Genomic DNA, 15,563 nt, shown 5'->3' on the forward strand with positions numbered 1-15,563 from the left:
GCACAGCGGGTCTCAGGGCGGGAGCAGAGAGGTGCAAGCGGTAGGCTGGGCTGGGCTGGGCAGGGGAGGGGACAGAGAGGCGTGGGTGGTGGCCAGGGCAGGTCTCAGGGGAGGGGCAGAGAGGTGTGGGTGGTGGGCAGGGCAGGTCTCAGGGCAGGGGCAGAGAGGTGTGGGTGGTGGGCAGGGCAGGTCTCAGGGGAGGGGCAGAGAGGTGTGGGTGGTGGGCAGGGCAGGTCTCACGGGAGGGGCAGAGAGGTGTGGGTGGTGGGCAGGGCAGGTCTCAGGAGAGGGCAGAGAGGTGTGGGTGGTGAGCAGGGCGGTTCTCAGGGGAGGGGACAGAGAGGTGTGGGTGGTGGGCAGGGCAGGTCTCAGGGGAGGGGCAGAGAGGCGTGGGTGGCAGGCAGGGCAGATCTCAGGGGAGGGGCAGAGAGGTGTGGGTGGTGGGCAGGGCAGGTCTCAGGGGAGGGGACAGAGAGGTGTGGGTGGTGGGCAGGGCAGGTCTCGGGGGAGGGGGCAGAGAGGTGGGGGCAATGGGCAGGGCAGGTCTCAGGGGAGGGGCAGAGAGGTGTGGGTGGTGGGCAGGGCAGGTCTCAGGGGAGGGGCAGAGAGGTGTGGGTGGTGGGCAGGGCAGGTCTCACGGGAGGGGCAGAGAGGTGTGGGTGGTGGGCAGGGCAGGTCTCACGGGAGGGGCAGAGAGGTGTGGGTGGTGAGCAGGGCGGTTCTCAGGGGAGGGGACAGAGAGGTGTGGGTGGTGGGCAGGGCAGGTCTCAGGGGAGGGGCAGAGAGGCGTGGGTGGCAGGCAGGGCAGATCTCAGGGGAGGGGCAGAGAGGTGTGGGTGGTGGGCAGGGCAGGTCTCAGGGGAGGGGCAGAGAGGTGTGGGGGGTGGGCAGGGCGGGTCTCAGGGGAGGGCAGAGAGGTGTGGGTGGTGGGCAGGGCAGGTCTCAGGGGAGGGGCAGAGAGGTGGGGTGTGGGCAGGGCAGGTCTCAGGGGAGGGGCAGAGAGGTGTGGGTGGTGGGCAGGGCGGGTCTCAGGGGAGGGGCAGAGAGGTGTGGGCGGGTGATGGGCAGGGGGTGTCAGGGGAGGGGCAGAGAGGTGTGGGTGGTGGGCAGGGCGGGTCTCAGGGGAGGGGCAGAGAGGTGGGGGCGGTGGGCAGGGCGGGTCTCAGGGAGGGGCAGAGAGGTGGGGTGGTGGGCAGGGCGGGTCTCAGGGGAGGGGCAGAGAGGTGTGGGTGGTGGGCAGGGCGGGTCTCAGGGGAGGGGCAGAGAGGTGTGGGTGGTGGGCAGGGCGGGTCTCAGGGGAGGGGCAGAGAGGTGTGGGTGGTGGGCAGGGCGGGTCTCAGGGGAGGGGCAGAGAGGTGGGTGGTGGGCAGCGCGGGTCTCAGGGGCGCCGAGGATAGGTGTGGGTGGTGGGCAGGGCGGTCTCAGGGGAGGGGCAGAGAGGTGTGGGTGGTGGGCAGGGCGGGTCTCAGGGGAGGGGCAGAGAGGTGTGGGTGGTGGGCGGTGCGGGTCTCAGGGAGGGGCAGAGAGGTGGGGGGTGGGCTGGGCGGGTCTCAGGGGAGGGCAGAGAGGTGTGGGTGGTGGGCGGGGCGGGTCTCAGGGGAGGGGCAGAGAGGTGTGGGTGGTGGGCGGGCGGGTCTCAGGGGAGGGGCAGAGAGGTGTGGGTGGTGGGCGGGGCGGGTCTCAGGGGGGGCAGAGAGGTGGGGCGGTAGGGGCAGAGAGGTGTGGGTGGTGGGCGGGGCGGGTCTCAGGGGAGGGGCAGAGAGGTGTGGGTGGTGGGCGGGGCGGGTCTCAGGGGAGGGGCAGAGAGGTGTGGGTGATGGGCGGGGCGGGTCTCAGGGGAGGGGCAGAGAGGTGTGGGTGGTGGGCGGGGCGGGTCTCAGGGGAGGGGCAGAGAGGTGGGGGCGGTGGGCGGGGCCGGTCTCAGGGGAGGGGCAGAGATGTGGGGGCGGTGGGCGGGGCGGGTCTCAGGGGAGGGGCTGAGAGGTGGGGGCGGTGGGCGGGCGGGTCTCAGGGGAGGGGCAGAGGTGGGGGCGGTGGGCGGGGCGGGTCTCAGGGGAGGGGCAGAGAGGTGTGGGTGGTGGGCGGGGCGGGTCTCAGGGGAGGGGCAGAGAGGTGTGGGTGGTGGGCAGGGCGGGTCTCAGGGGAGGGGCAGAGAGGTGTGGGTGGTGGGCAGGGCGGGTCTCAGGGGAGGGGCAGAGAGGTGTGGGTGGTGGGCAGGGCAGGTCTCAGGGGAGGGGCAGAGAGGTGGGGGTGGCGGGCATGGCGGCTCTCAGGGGAGGGGCAGAGAGGTGGGGGCGGTGGGCAGGGCGGGTCTCAGGGGAGGGGCAGAGAGGTGTGGGCGGTGGGCAGGGCGGGTCTCAGGGGAGGGGCAGAGAGGTGGGGGCAATGGGCAGGGCAGGTCTCAGGGGAGGGGCAGAGAGGTGTGGGTGGTGGGCAGGGCGGGTCTCAGGGGAGGGGCAGAGAGGTGTGGGCGGTGGGCAGGGCGGGTCTCAGGGGAGGGGCAGAGAGGTGTGGGTGGTGGGCTGGGCTGGGCAGGGGAGGGGGCAGAGAGGTGTGGGTGGTGGGCAGACCTTGGGGCAGAGGGTGTAGAGGCACGAGCAGCAGGCAAGGAGGTCGCAGGGGAGGAGAGGAAGGAGCAAGAGGCGGACTAGCTCTTAGGGAGCTTCCAGCGCTCATGCCCAGCCTCCCCACATGCAAGCATCATGGGCCACCTGTTCTCTGAGTCTTCACTAACCAACCCCCTCCCCGAGCTATGTAGATGGGAGAAGTGCTCCTGTTGACACAGCGCTATCTGCACCGGGGCTGGGTTGATAGAACTGCATTGCTTGGGGGAGTGTAAATTTTTTACACCCCTAGTAATGTAGTTACACTGACCTAATTTTGTAGTGTAGACGTGTCCAAAGAATCACACACCTACCTTGGGAGCAAAACTTCACCTGCTCCTCTGCTTTACAGAATCCAAACACAAGCAAAGCTTGTCAGGCCCCAGCGGGGTGGGTAGAGAGTCAGGTGTGGGCAGATGTGACGCTTTCAGCAACAGCAGGCACCATGGCTTAGCTGGTTAAGCTTGTAAGCAGGAGAACCTGGGTTCAGTTCCCAGTGGTGCTTTGTGGAGTGGCTTTTGGGGCACCTGCTATTGGCTGCTGTCGTAGGACAAGATTCAGAGCTAGATGGGCCTTTGGTCTAGCCCAGGGTGGCTGTTTTTATGGTTTAAATTACACTCACAGGCACTGATAACAGAGTTACTGAACGTTTGGCAGTTAGGAGCTGGAAGGTCAGTGGTCCGGTCCCCTCACAGATGACCCCCTTCCTCTGGGACAGGGCAGGTCTGAACTCTCACACCAAATGCCTCATTGTGGCTGCCAGAATCTGTGGGTGGATCATTTAGTTTATGCCGAGGGTTGAGTCCTGCTTTGTGCACCGTGTGTGAGAATAAAAATCCTAAACCGCCCTTTGAAATAACGAAAGCAGCAGGACGTGTTATTGTCCCTGCCCCAGAGCAGACAGACCAATGGAGAAATGCCATTGAGTCCAGGGTAATACTTCACTGCGGTTTTACCTTTTTTGCTTGCTAAACTCCCTCCCACCCTTCTGGGCTCCTAGAGCAGGGGACTGAGCCTGAGCCCAGACATGGACACTGCAACTTTACAGCCCAAGCCACATGACCCCAATTAATCCGACATGGGCCAGCTGTGAGTGTTTCATTGCACTGGAGATGTAGCCTAACATTATGTCTACACTGTGATTAACACACCCAGGGCACCTGTCTCAAAGCCCGGGTCAGCTGACTCAGGCTTATGGGGCTGGGGCTGCAAGACTATACAATTACAGTGCAGACAAATGGGCTCGAGCCCAACCTCTGATGCGCCATGAAAAGCAAATGGGGGTTCAGGCCCAGGGAGGCGGAGGGGAGGTGGGTGAGCTGGTGTGGGGAGCGGTCCCCCTGTGCGCCCCCCCGGGTTACCTGCTGCGGTGCGGGCGGCCCCCCTGCCCCAGCTCACCTTGTCTCTGTCTCCACCTTGCTGGAGCTGAGCATGAAGCTGCCAAACCGCTTCTCTTCCCGCCAAGGCTTCCTGCACGAACAGCTGATTTGCGGGAAGCAGGGGGGAGGGGGGAAAGTGGGTCGGGGCATTCAGGGGGAAGGCGGAGCGGAGGTGAGCTGGGGCCAGCCGCTGGGTCATCTGCCCCCCAGCCACTGCCTGCCCGCTCGTCTCCTCAGGCCCTCTACCCTGCCGCCAGCTCACCTGTCCCCCCACCACTGCCCACCCGCTCACCTCCTCCAACCCCCCTCTCTCACCCGCTATTGTGTCATACAGGAGGCCTGTGATATGCAGGGGGTCAGATTAGATGCTCTAATGGTCTCTTCTGGCCATAAAGTTGACTAATTTCTGAAAAACGGAGTGTAGCATTGGGAGCAGCATCTGATGTTTTCCTGTCTAGCCGGCTTGCTGCCTAGAACGAACGCTCCTTGAGTGGGGTGATCCACAGGGAGGAGCTCAAACCTCCAAAGTGCCTGGGCAGGGGCAGGACATTAGCACAGCAAGGGAGGGGTGTGGCAGTGACATCACAAAGGCCTTTTGCAGGACCTCAGACTATTGGTCAAAGGTGGTGTGGAGGTGGTGACCTCACAGACAGATGCTGACATCAGCCAGGCAGGACAGGGGCGAGGGGCCAGGGAAACCTCAGAGACCCCTGTGGCTTTGCTTCAGCAAGTCTCCTTCTCCAGGTCTCTCTTTGAGGACTGAGAGAGTATTCGGGTTCACATATATGAGCGCCGGGAGGAACCTCTTTCGAGTTTTCTCCTTCCCTTTTCCTGATTTTACTAGAGACCAGCCGTCCCTGTGTGATACACGTGCTACGTGTGAAGCTACGTTTTGCGGTTTTAGCCTTTATAAGCTTGATAAAATATTTCAAAAGGAGGGCCAGTTATCCCCTTGCATGGGGCCATGCTGAACCCTCCCTGTATGCATGCATACTTGTATCTAAATAAAGGAGCCTCGGGCTGTCTGACCCAAATTCATCGGTGTGGTTAATTTTCCACAACACTGTTTAGAAGGTAAGAGCCTCCTCAAGGTTTGAAATCTGTTCAGTCTGATCCATCTGGTGATGAATTCTAAGCATGGAAAACACGAGCTTAAGGAGGCAGAATTTTATTCCGCACCTGGGATTTTGTCCCCTAGAATTACTGGAGACATTAGGGTTTGTCCTTTGTGTTTCACCTTTTCCTCCATCCATCCCTTCCTCCTTTCTCTTCTCTTGCTTCCTTTGTCCTTTCACCTGTTTCCCTCCCAACACCAAGAGCGGGGTGTGTGTCTGTGTTGTAGGGGAGTGTTCGGCAGCTCCCACTGTGGGAGGTCCACCCAAAAATGTGGGGCTGAAATAGTGCTCGGGCAGTGATCTCCACCAGTGATCTGGGCCATCCTTTCGGCTCCCTGGTGAGAACCCTCAGCCTCCCGTCCTCAGTCTCTACCCTGATTGGCTGAGCAGGGGGTTATTGACAGGGAGGAGACTCAGGTCCTTGTTGTTCTCTTTTAAGACCAAGTAAATAAGTCAGAACCAGTCATATGTTTGATGAATTTTGCTGCTTCTCTGCATTAATGGTCTCTGAGCAGTTCATGATTCTCTCTAACATTGCAGTTCTCCTCAAATACTTGCTGAATAATTACTGTGCCCTGTTGTTGTTCTGGAGCTCATCTGAGAGCACTTTACTCAGGTCATTCAATGTCTGAAATTCAAGATCTGATGGTTAGTTTGAAAATCAGGGGTCTTGGGTCCTATTCCCAACTCTGCCACTGACTGGCCATGTGACCTAAGACAAGTCAATTCTCCTTTCTCAGCCTTAGCTTCTCCCTCTTTCAGGTAGGGATAATAATGATCCGCTCCTACCTACCTTACGGTATGTGGAGGCAGGGCTGGCTTTAGGTTTTTTGCCTCCCCAAGCAAAAATTTTTTTTGTCTGCCCTCCCATCCCACTGCTGCCCGAGCCCTGGGTTCTCCCCTCCCCACACCTGCACCCCCTGCCTCCCCAGCTCTGGGCCTCCCACCACTTGCACCCCCCTGCTGCCCCAGCCCTGGGCTCTATCCCCTGACCCTCACGCCCCTGCTGCCCCAGCCCTGGGCTCTCCCCCCCACACACCCTGTGCTGCCCCAGCTCTTGACTCTCCCCTTCCCCCTACCAGTGCTCCCCCACCCACACACCCCCTGCTGCCCCAGCCCTGGGCTCCTCCCCCCACCTGCACCCTCCTTCCGCCCCAGCCCTGGGTCACTGGTAACTTGCTCCCAGTTTAAAAGAATAGAAAAAAGAGAGGATTGAATGTGTAACAGGGAGTTTGGTAAATCTTGGTTATTTTATTTTTGCAACAGGTTCCCGTCCACCTCCAGTAGAGTTTTCAGTCCCAATGGCAACTTACTTACCAAATGTAATACAGACTAGTCCATGCCTCCCAAGTGGATGTGGTTCTTGTTCTTCTGCACATTGTAGCCCATGGAGGCCAAGGACCAGCAAATGTGTCTTCATGTGCCTGTGTTTCATTGATGAAAACATAAACTAGACACTTAGAGGATTGGAACTGATTTCATTGGAGGGACATGTTTGCTAGGTTTTTATGTATTTGCACAGGAAAATGTTGAGTGTTTCCATTCATTTCAGGCATCCCTAGTCAGTGGAGCTCCTGAACATAATGGAAACAGATACACAATTATTTTTGGAAAGAGCCAGGCTTATAAGGGGGCATTTGAACCAAGGACCACTTGATCTGCAATCAAACACTCTACCACTGAGCTATACCCCCATGATAATTGTGTTGGTAAGTCAGTGATCTTAAGGATCTTGAAACCTGAGAGTGGAGTTCGTTTCTTCCACACCAGTATTGCTGTCTGTGCATCCCGGAGCTATGGGGTGAGTGGGAAAGGCCCACAACTAGCTTGTCAGTATCAGCAAAGGAGCAGCCGACATCAGGACCAACGAGAGGTGTTGGTGGCCCATCAGGAAGAATCCACTCTCCCAGAGACTTCTCGGTGAGGGCACGGTACACAATGGGGGCTACCTACCCGCCACGTCCCAGCAAGGGTCTTTCTAGTCCCACTTTAGCGTTACCCAATTTCTAATCAGTCTTTGGCCCAGATTCCCTCCCTGAGCGGCACCAGCACATGCCTGGGCCCCCTGCTAGTGTTAAATCTGCCTTGAGCTGGGACCCAGCTTGGCAAAGAGCCTGCAGCCCCCTCTGTGCTGGAGGAGTGAGAGAAACCCTGGCACTGGGCAGGGCAGCCCTGAGGGAAGGAACCCAATGTGCCCGTGAGGCCCTGATCCAGAACCTCTGCCAGGCAGCTTATGCTGCTCGTCTCCAGTGCTAGTCTCCAGTGAGGATTCAAAGCTTCTCTGCTCCAGGGGAACCTCTGGGGGAGGGAGGCAGGGCTTCTGCAGGATAAATCTTCCTGCCGGCAGAGCCCCGGTCCCCTCCTCATGGGCACAGGGCGTTGCACACGGCACCCACCACATGCACACACCCCTTTGTGAGGAGAATCAGCTCTGGGATATTGGGGTCTAACCGTTCCCACCTCCTCGCTGCAAACCTTCTCCTGTCTTCAGTGAGGGAATGGGGGCGTGAAGGGCTAGTGCGGTAACAGCAGCAGCGTGGCCGTGGGGCTCGGCCGGTGGCTGGGGCCAGTCGCCTGAGCATGAACCCAGCCGACCCCAGGAGATGGACCCGGGTCACCAGCCCAACCCACCACGCGGCTGCTACCGCTGCCCCGTTAGTGTGCGAGCTCCCACAGACCACGCTGGGGAGAGCCCCCAGCTGCAGGGGAGACGCCCCTGAGTGCCTGGCAGGGCCCAGCTCCTGGCTGACCTGCACTGCTGGGGGTCAGGGGGCTGGGTGACAGGGGGGAGTTGGCTCTGGGGTGGGACTGTCACTTCCCCCCCTGCCAAGCCAACAGGATCACAGCAAACGAAACCAGCTCGGCCAGCAGGGGAAGAGTTCAGTCCAGGGCCTGGTGCATTCTGGGAGCAGGGGCGGTGCAGACAAAGGGCAGATACGGGGCAGCTCTGAACACTCTGCACAGAACTGCCTGTCCTGTCCCGCAGCCCCTGTTACAGGGGGCTTTTAGCCATAGTTTTAATCAGGCCAATAAATTGAAACAAACCCCTTTTAAATCATTGCTCAGCCCGAGTCCTTCACCCACATTCCTTAGGGCATTGGGTGTTTCATTTCCTGCCTCAATTTCCCACAGAGACACAATTTCATTTGCACAGATCCGTGAACAGCAAAACCTCCCTGTGTCTCTGGTCTGAGCCAGGGCGTTCGATTCCAGTGAACCCTTCTCTCCTGCAATGGCGATGGTCAGACAGAGGGGACGTGGCACCTGCATCCCTGCCAGGGAGATGTTGGCTCGGCTCTTTCTTTCTGCTGCTGTTGTTAGTCCATGAAACATCAAGAGTGGAATGCAATGCTGAGTTCATGCACCAGCCCCCTGAAAAAATTTCAGTGCCCCAGAGAAATCCTGCCCCCTGCTATTGGAACGATGTGCTGGAGATTTGAATGGGAAAGGGACTGTCTGAATTGTCAGAGTGGGGAATGAACAACAAGCTACAGCAATGTCATTAACACAAACACACTCTCATCTTGCTCCAGCCGGAAGGGAAATGGGCAGGAATTCTTGCTGTTCACCTAAGGACACACTTACACTGATGTGCAGCAGTGAGTGTGCTGGGGAAGCTGGTCTGAGCAAACAATTTGAAGTGACAATTCAGTGAGAACAGAATCATCATGTAATGATACAGCTGTACATCCAGTAGTTGTGGCCGAGTGGTGAAGGCGATGGGCTAGAAATCCATTGGGGTTTCCCTGCGCAGGTTCAAATCCTGCCAACTATGCAAGTACTGTGTTGTTGTTATTATTACTGTAGACTTAGTGCCTGAGCATCCAGAGTGCAAACTGGAGATAAATCTAATTTCACTCTGTCTACACTTAAAATGCTGCAGTGGCACTGCTATAGCACTCTGGAGTAGACAGTGACTGGAGGGGTTTTCCCATCCCTGTAATAGCTGCATTGACAGAACAATTCTTCCTTTTCTTTAGCACTATCTAACCCGGGCTTAGGTCACCTTAACTCTATGGGTTTGGGGTGGGAGTTTCACACCCTGAGAGACGCCGCTCTGCCAGTTGAGTTCCCAGCGTACACCAGCCCTTAGATCCCTCTTGGTATTTCAATGCAGGCACTGACCTGTGAGAGGAAAACATCAGCTCGCAAACACAGAGACTGAATTCCCCACATTTAATCTCACTGCACTTTCCAGAAAGTCACAAAATTCAATTCATTCTTTCTAGGACAGAGAAAAAAATAAGTGACACTAAAGTTTTTGGCTTGGGTAAATAAAATTAAGTGTTTAATCAATATAGTAAAAATCTGTACTGATTCCTCTAACTAACACCAAGGCGTGTAATAGGAACAGACAAATCTTGTCAGTGACGACTAATTTCACAAATGATCTTCCCATTATTAATTTCCACGCTGCCCCCACTGGAGGTCTGGGCATCTCCAGTGTCATTGCTCTGCGTTCACCTTCCCCTAGAATTGTTCTCGGACATTCGCCTTCCTCTGCAGCCTGGGGCACGGGGTCACTTGCTGGAGGATTCCCTGCACCTTGAGGTCTCTAAGCCACGATTTGAGGACTTCAATAACTCAGACATAGGTTAGGGGTTTGTTACAGGAGTGGGTGGGTGAGATTCTGTGGCCTGCATTGTGCAGGCGGTCAGATTAGATGATCATAATGGTCCCTTCTGACCTTAAGTCTATGAATCTATGAATCTAGTCCCAAATTTGGAAAATTGTGCAGTTCAGAATGTGAATAGTGACCCCCGTCTCCTTCCTGCACCTGCTCTACATTGCTCCACAGCAGCTTCGCCACCTGCAGAGTCACCCCAGCACGGCAGTGCAGCCGCCCAGGGTTCAGCAGGGGCCCCTGGCAAGGACAGTGGGTGCAGCTAACAGCCTGGTGTGCCTGGCAGTGAGGCAGCTGTGAAAAAGCAACACTCCCCCCACACAAGTACAGAGACTGAATTCCCCAACTTTAACATCATGACCCCCTGTAGAAACCCACACGTGTCAGTTGTATTGTCACAGGGAGATACAAAAATCAAGTGACACCAATTTTTAAGTTGAGTAAATAAAGTTGAGGAGATAGTTATTAACCTCACAAAAATATACTAAAGATCCCTCAACATAACACCTGAAGGTGAAATATGAACAGAGACAAACCTTGTCAGCAAAGGCTCATTTCCCAAACGATCCTCAAAATGTTACTAATTCCCACCTCTCCTCCGCAGGAGCTCTGTGCAGTGTAACTGTTCTGCAGGCAGCTTCCCATTAAATGCTGTTGTGGGACATTCCCAGACCTGGAAATGTACCAACGACAGAATCTGAAGAGCAAACCTGCCTCCCCGCACCAGGCGGGATTTGTCCCTGTCACTTAGTGTTTGTCAATAGTACAGACGCCCTGGGCAGGACTCCAGGCTCTGCTTGAGGGATCCTGGCACAGGGGCTGGTGGCAGAGAAAGGATTGTAGCTTCTGACCTGAGCTCTGGAGAGGAGGTAATAATTGAAGGGGGCCTTTATTGACTCCTCCTCAGGGTCCCCTGGGCTGGAATTCTACATGCCACAGGGCCAAATGAGGGGGTGATGACACTTGGTTAATGTTATTAGGGCAGGAGTAATAAAGTGTAGTTATCCTGGTGATATGAATCAAGGACAGTAGAACAGTACTTAGCAGGTCATGATTTCGGGACTCACCCAAACCTACATAAATCTCGTTAGGCAAGGGACATGGGTTCCAAAGCATAGTGAATTAAGAGAGATTGAAAGTGAATATAGTTAGCATTACAGGTATCTTTTGAAGCCTTTAAATGCAGATTATATTTTTTTTCTCTCTTTAGTTTAAAAATAGCTATTTATGTTTCTACTATAAATTTAGTTTTATATAACAGATCTAAAATCACTGACACTTAGGTATAAATTTTAAACATATTTGGGATGGTGGGCTCTTATTTCTGCTACAATGTGGAAGTTGTAAACAACTTCATAGTTGGGTAAAATGCTCTTTTCCACTCAGACAGCAAGGAAATTTTGCAGTTTGCACTGTAAGATACGAGCTGGGTTGGGGAAAATGGGGGGGGTGTCACGACTTTTGTGGCACATGCACCACCTCCATAACCCCACACACAGAGCAGCCTGTTACCTCTCAGGACCAAAAGAGACCTTGAAAGAGATCCAACGGCATAAGCTTAGGGCAAGCAACTGCAGCACTAACAACAATTCTAAGAGATTTGAGAATTCCTCTGTCTTTACACACCAGGGACAGCAGAAAGGCCATCAGCAGCACTAGGCAGTCAGGCAGGCAACCAACTGACCAACCAACACCAATTTCTACTTGCCCCCAGGTTTTGGCCTTTGGAACCCATACCCCTTAATGGTGAGGACTTTCCAGGCCAGGGTGAAGCTTTCAGGCCTCAAATGCCAGGTACAGTTACTCTGTCCTTGATCCAAAATAAATGGGAAAATACACTGGATTACTCCTGCCCCAATAACAAAGAGACTGGGGATCCCACAGCAGCTGAAATGACCGTTTGGACAAGCTCTCCCATCATGCAATCCGGGGTGGGTGTGACCATGCAAATGACATCATCCCAAAAGGCCTTGACAACACATCACCAACAGATGGCAGGGGAGAGTTCATACTGACCCTGCTTCAACTAGATTGTGGCAAAGATTCAAAAACACTGACCGTTAAAACTCACCAAACGCCCGTCAATTCATCCTCATCGTCGTATCCGCTCCTTATACTCCGCTCCTGAACGTAGCCCTCACATGGACAACATACCCTCCTAACTCAGTGTCTGTATGTTAACCTTTTGCCCCCCAGTCGGGGCCATTGCAGATTATGTATTCCTTATGTCACCCGATCTTAAACCGAACTTCGCACCTCCTGAGTAAGCTGTACGTTGTTCCCGGATCACCAGAAACTTCTACGCCTAAACGCTGTACCGTACACTTTTTTTTTCTTTGAACGTCATCTTAGTAAAATGTTGACATTTGTTTGAGATCCCAGCTCCTGTTCCTTTGCAAGGCGTGTGCGTTTGCTCCGGATTTCAGTCTGCTAATACTGCGGGGTGGGGGGCCGATTGAGCCAGAGGCGCTTGCCTGCTGCAGACACGGCTCCAAGGCTGAACCTCGTCCCCCACAAGCTGAAGGCTTAACTGAAAACAGTTTAAGAAGTGCGCCCGTCTCCGGCACTCAGCTACCCAGCTCCCAATGGGGTCCAAACCCCAAATAGATCCCTTTTACCCTGTAGAAGCTGTACAATCCTGTGACCAGGGCAGCTGCCTAGCAGCCTGCGCATCTGCCTGCCAGGCTCTAATCCAGATAGTGGCATGGGGGTGGGGGCAGAGAGGGGTGAAGAGCCAGCAGAGTGGCGCAGCGGGAGCGTGCTGGGCCCATAACCCAGAGGTCGATGGATCAAAACCATTCTCCGCTAGGCGTGTGCTTGATCCTTTTCCCTCTGGGCCTTCCAGCGAGGCGGTGACTAGCACAGCACCGAGAGCCTAGGCCATGAGGCAAGAGGTGGCTGAGGCGAAGCGGCCTGCCAGGGAGCTGCCTGGGCTGAAGGCAAGCGGCAGGCCTGGGCGTGGCGAGGGCCTCCTGTCCCGGAATGAGGCCGCAGTGCTTCCTGATCCCCTTTTCCCACCCACACCGGCAGGCGGCTGCTGCGGGAGAACACGAAGGAGCCTCTCAGGGCGCTAGGCAGCGCTGTGTGTGTGGCTGTCAGGGAAAAGAGCCGAGGCTCCCGACTCGACTTGCCATTGACTCGCGTGGCTCTGCGCGCCGTCAGCCGGGGCGGGCCAGGCTGCGGACGTGACTCAGGCTTGGGCAGCATGGCCACGCTTTCCTGACGAGGCATGAGGCGGGCCAAGAGCTTTGCACAGCGTGCAGGGAAGTGGGAGGGAGGCGTCTTTGAGCCGGCGTGTCTCGTCTGCTTCTCCCATGCTGCTTGGGCGGAGGCGGGAAGGGAGCGAAATGTTCCCGGCTGAAAGTTTTTGTGCTCGGCCTTGAGGATTAAGTCTGAGCCTCCGGCACGGCTGCTGGGAGATGGGTTTCTGAATGGCATCCAGCCCGCTCTTCGGGCCACCAGCTGAAAGCACTGAGGCCAAGGGGCAGCAAAATGGGACCTTTGAGGCTCCCCGCAGGCCTCAGGGGAAGCAGCACAGGCTTGTCCCTACTACGTCCCTGGGTGGGCTCGAACCACCATCCTTTCGGTTAACAGCCGAACGCGCTGACCCATTGCGCCACAGAGACACAGACAGGGAAGGCTGGATTGAGCACAAAAGCCGGGAATCAGCTCAGGTTACGGTATAGCACATGCACGCAGTGGTCAGACAAGCAACAGCAAGGAACTAGACTGGTATGGAGTGAAAGTTCTGTGGGAAGGAACCAAAAAGAGCACTGGGGCTGTGGTACAGCGCTTGCATATGCTTTTTTTGGCCCCTTTTGCTGGAAGAGTTAGCAGGGTGAGATTGATAGTCACAGGTCAGTGGGTGGATTTATGCAAATTCTGGACTCTGGGACCATGGGGGGCACATGACTATTGCAGCACATGCACCACCGCTGCAACTAACGTTTGCTACCTCACTCCATACCAACACACCTTTCACCTCTCAGGACCAATTTAAATTTTATTAGAGAATATTTAGAATAAACGATACAAAGTGTTTAAAGCGTCAGTTATTATGTCATTGGGGCTAACATACAGGTTGTGGATGGATGTTAGCATTTTGGTGTTAGGCAGCATATACATATACACAGTCTGTCATGTCCCCAATGCAGGGTATACGGTGGGTGAATTCAAGATACAGTCAGTAAACACTGAGGGTACATCACTCATACAAACAGGTTACAGATAGTCATGGGCATGAACAAGCGGGCTGAGTAATGGGGTTAGGATGACCCTCACATGGTAGAGTGCAGTTTGGTGGGTTCAGGGCTTAGGGGATAGAGTCCAACGGGGGGGTCCACGGGACTTGTCCCCCCTTCAAGTGCACAGAGTCACTGTGGAAACAAACAGGGGAAGTTTACAGGTCTCTTCCTCCTTGTGGATGCGTGGAGTCACGCCGGCTCACTCTTGGTATTGACGGTGGCCGGTGACGTGCTCTGTGTAGATGTCTCTGGACCACCGGATAGCGTCCGAGACCATTAGGCATCTCATGAGCCGCGCGTAGCGACGGCCCACCCCACAGGTCCGCAGTACGCACTCATTAAGGGGGTCCCCCCATGAAAGAGATCTAACGGCATAAGCTTAGTACTTGGCTACACTTACAAATTTGCAGCGCTGCAGCAGGGTGTGAAAACACACCCTCTCCAGCACTGCAAAGTGCCAGTGTGGTCAAAGCCCCAGCACTGGGAGCGCAGCTCCCAGCGCTGTCCGTTATTCCCCACAGTAAGGTGGAGTACAGACATCGCTGGGAGAGCTTTCTCCCAGCACTGGCGCTTTGACTACACTTAGCGCTTCAAAGCGCTGCCGCAGCAGCGCTTTGAAATGTAAGTGTAGCCAAAGCCTTAGACTGAGCAACTGCAGCACTAACAACAATTTTAAGAGATTCAAAACCGCCTCTGTCTTTCCACACCAGGAACAGCAGAAAGGCCATCAGCAGCACCTACAAGAGACCAACAAAAGCAACAAAGAATCCTGTGGCACCTTATAGACTAACAGACGTTTTGCAGCATGAGCTTTCGTGGGTGAATACCCACTTCTTCAGATGCAAGTGGTGGAAATTTCCAGGGGCAGGTTTATATATGCAAGCAAGAAGCAAGCTAGAGATAACGAGGTTAGATCAATCAGGGAGGATGGGGCCCTGTTCTAGCAGTTGAGGTGTGAAAACCAAGGGAGGAGAAACTGGTTCTGTAATTGGCAAGCCATTCACAGTCTTTGTTTAATCCTGAGCTGATGGTGTCAAATTTGCAGATGAACTGGAGCTCAGCAGTTTCTCTTTGAAGTCTGGTCCTGAAGTTTTTTTGCTGCAGGATGGCCACCTTAAGATCTACTATTGTGTGGCCAGGGAGATTGAAGTGTTCTCCTACAGGTTTTTGTATATTGCCATTCCTAATATCTGATTTGTGTCCATTTATCCTTTTCCTTAGAGACTGTCCAGTTTGGCCGATGTACATAGCAGAGGGGCACTGCTGGCATATGATGGCATATATTACATTATATGACAGTCTCTAAGTCTGCTCTTAGGAACCCATAACCCTTAATGGTGAGTTCTTTTCAGGCCAGGGTGATGCTCTCAGGCCTCAAATGCCAGGTACAGTTACTCTGTCCTTGATTCAAAATCAACAGGAAAATACACTGGATTACTCCTGCCCCAATAACAAAGAGACTGGGGATCCCGCAGCAACTGAAATGACTGTTTGGACAAGCACTCCCATCATGCAATCCGGTGTGGGTGTAACCATGCAAATGACATCAGCCTCAAAAGGCCTTGACAACAGATCACCAACAGATGGCAGGGTAGACT

General features: G+C 55.1%; 2 non-coding genes across 2 annotated transcripts; one reads left to right on the top strand and one right to left on the bottom strand.

Annotated features, from left to right (window-relative positions):
* Positions 1-8,790: 8,790 nt before the first annotated feature.
* Positions 8,791-8,872, top strand: TRNAS-AGA. The gene has a single exon. It is a non-coding gene; the product is annotated as a tRNA-Ser (tRNA).
* Positions 8,873-13,273: 4,401 nt separating this feature from the next.
* Positions 13,274-13,347, bottom strand: TRNAN-GUU. The gene has a single exon. It is a non-coding gene; the product is annotated as a tRNA-Asn (tRNA).
* Between the last annotated feature and the right edge of the window lie 2,216 nt (positions 13,348-15,563).

This window comes from Mauremys mutica, unplaced genomic scaffold (genome assembly GCF_020497125.1).
Source record: "Mauremys mutica isolate MM-2020 ecotype Southern unplaced genomic scaffold, ASM2049712v1 Super-Scaffold_100320, whole genome shotgun sequence".
Lineage (NCBI taxonomy): Eukaryota > Metazoa > Chordata > Testudines > Geoemydidae > Mauremys > Mauremys mutica.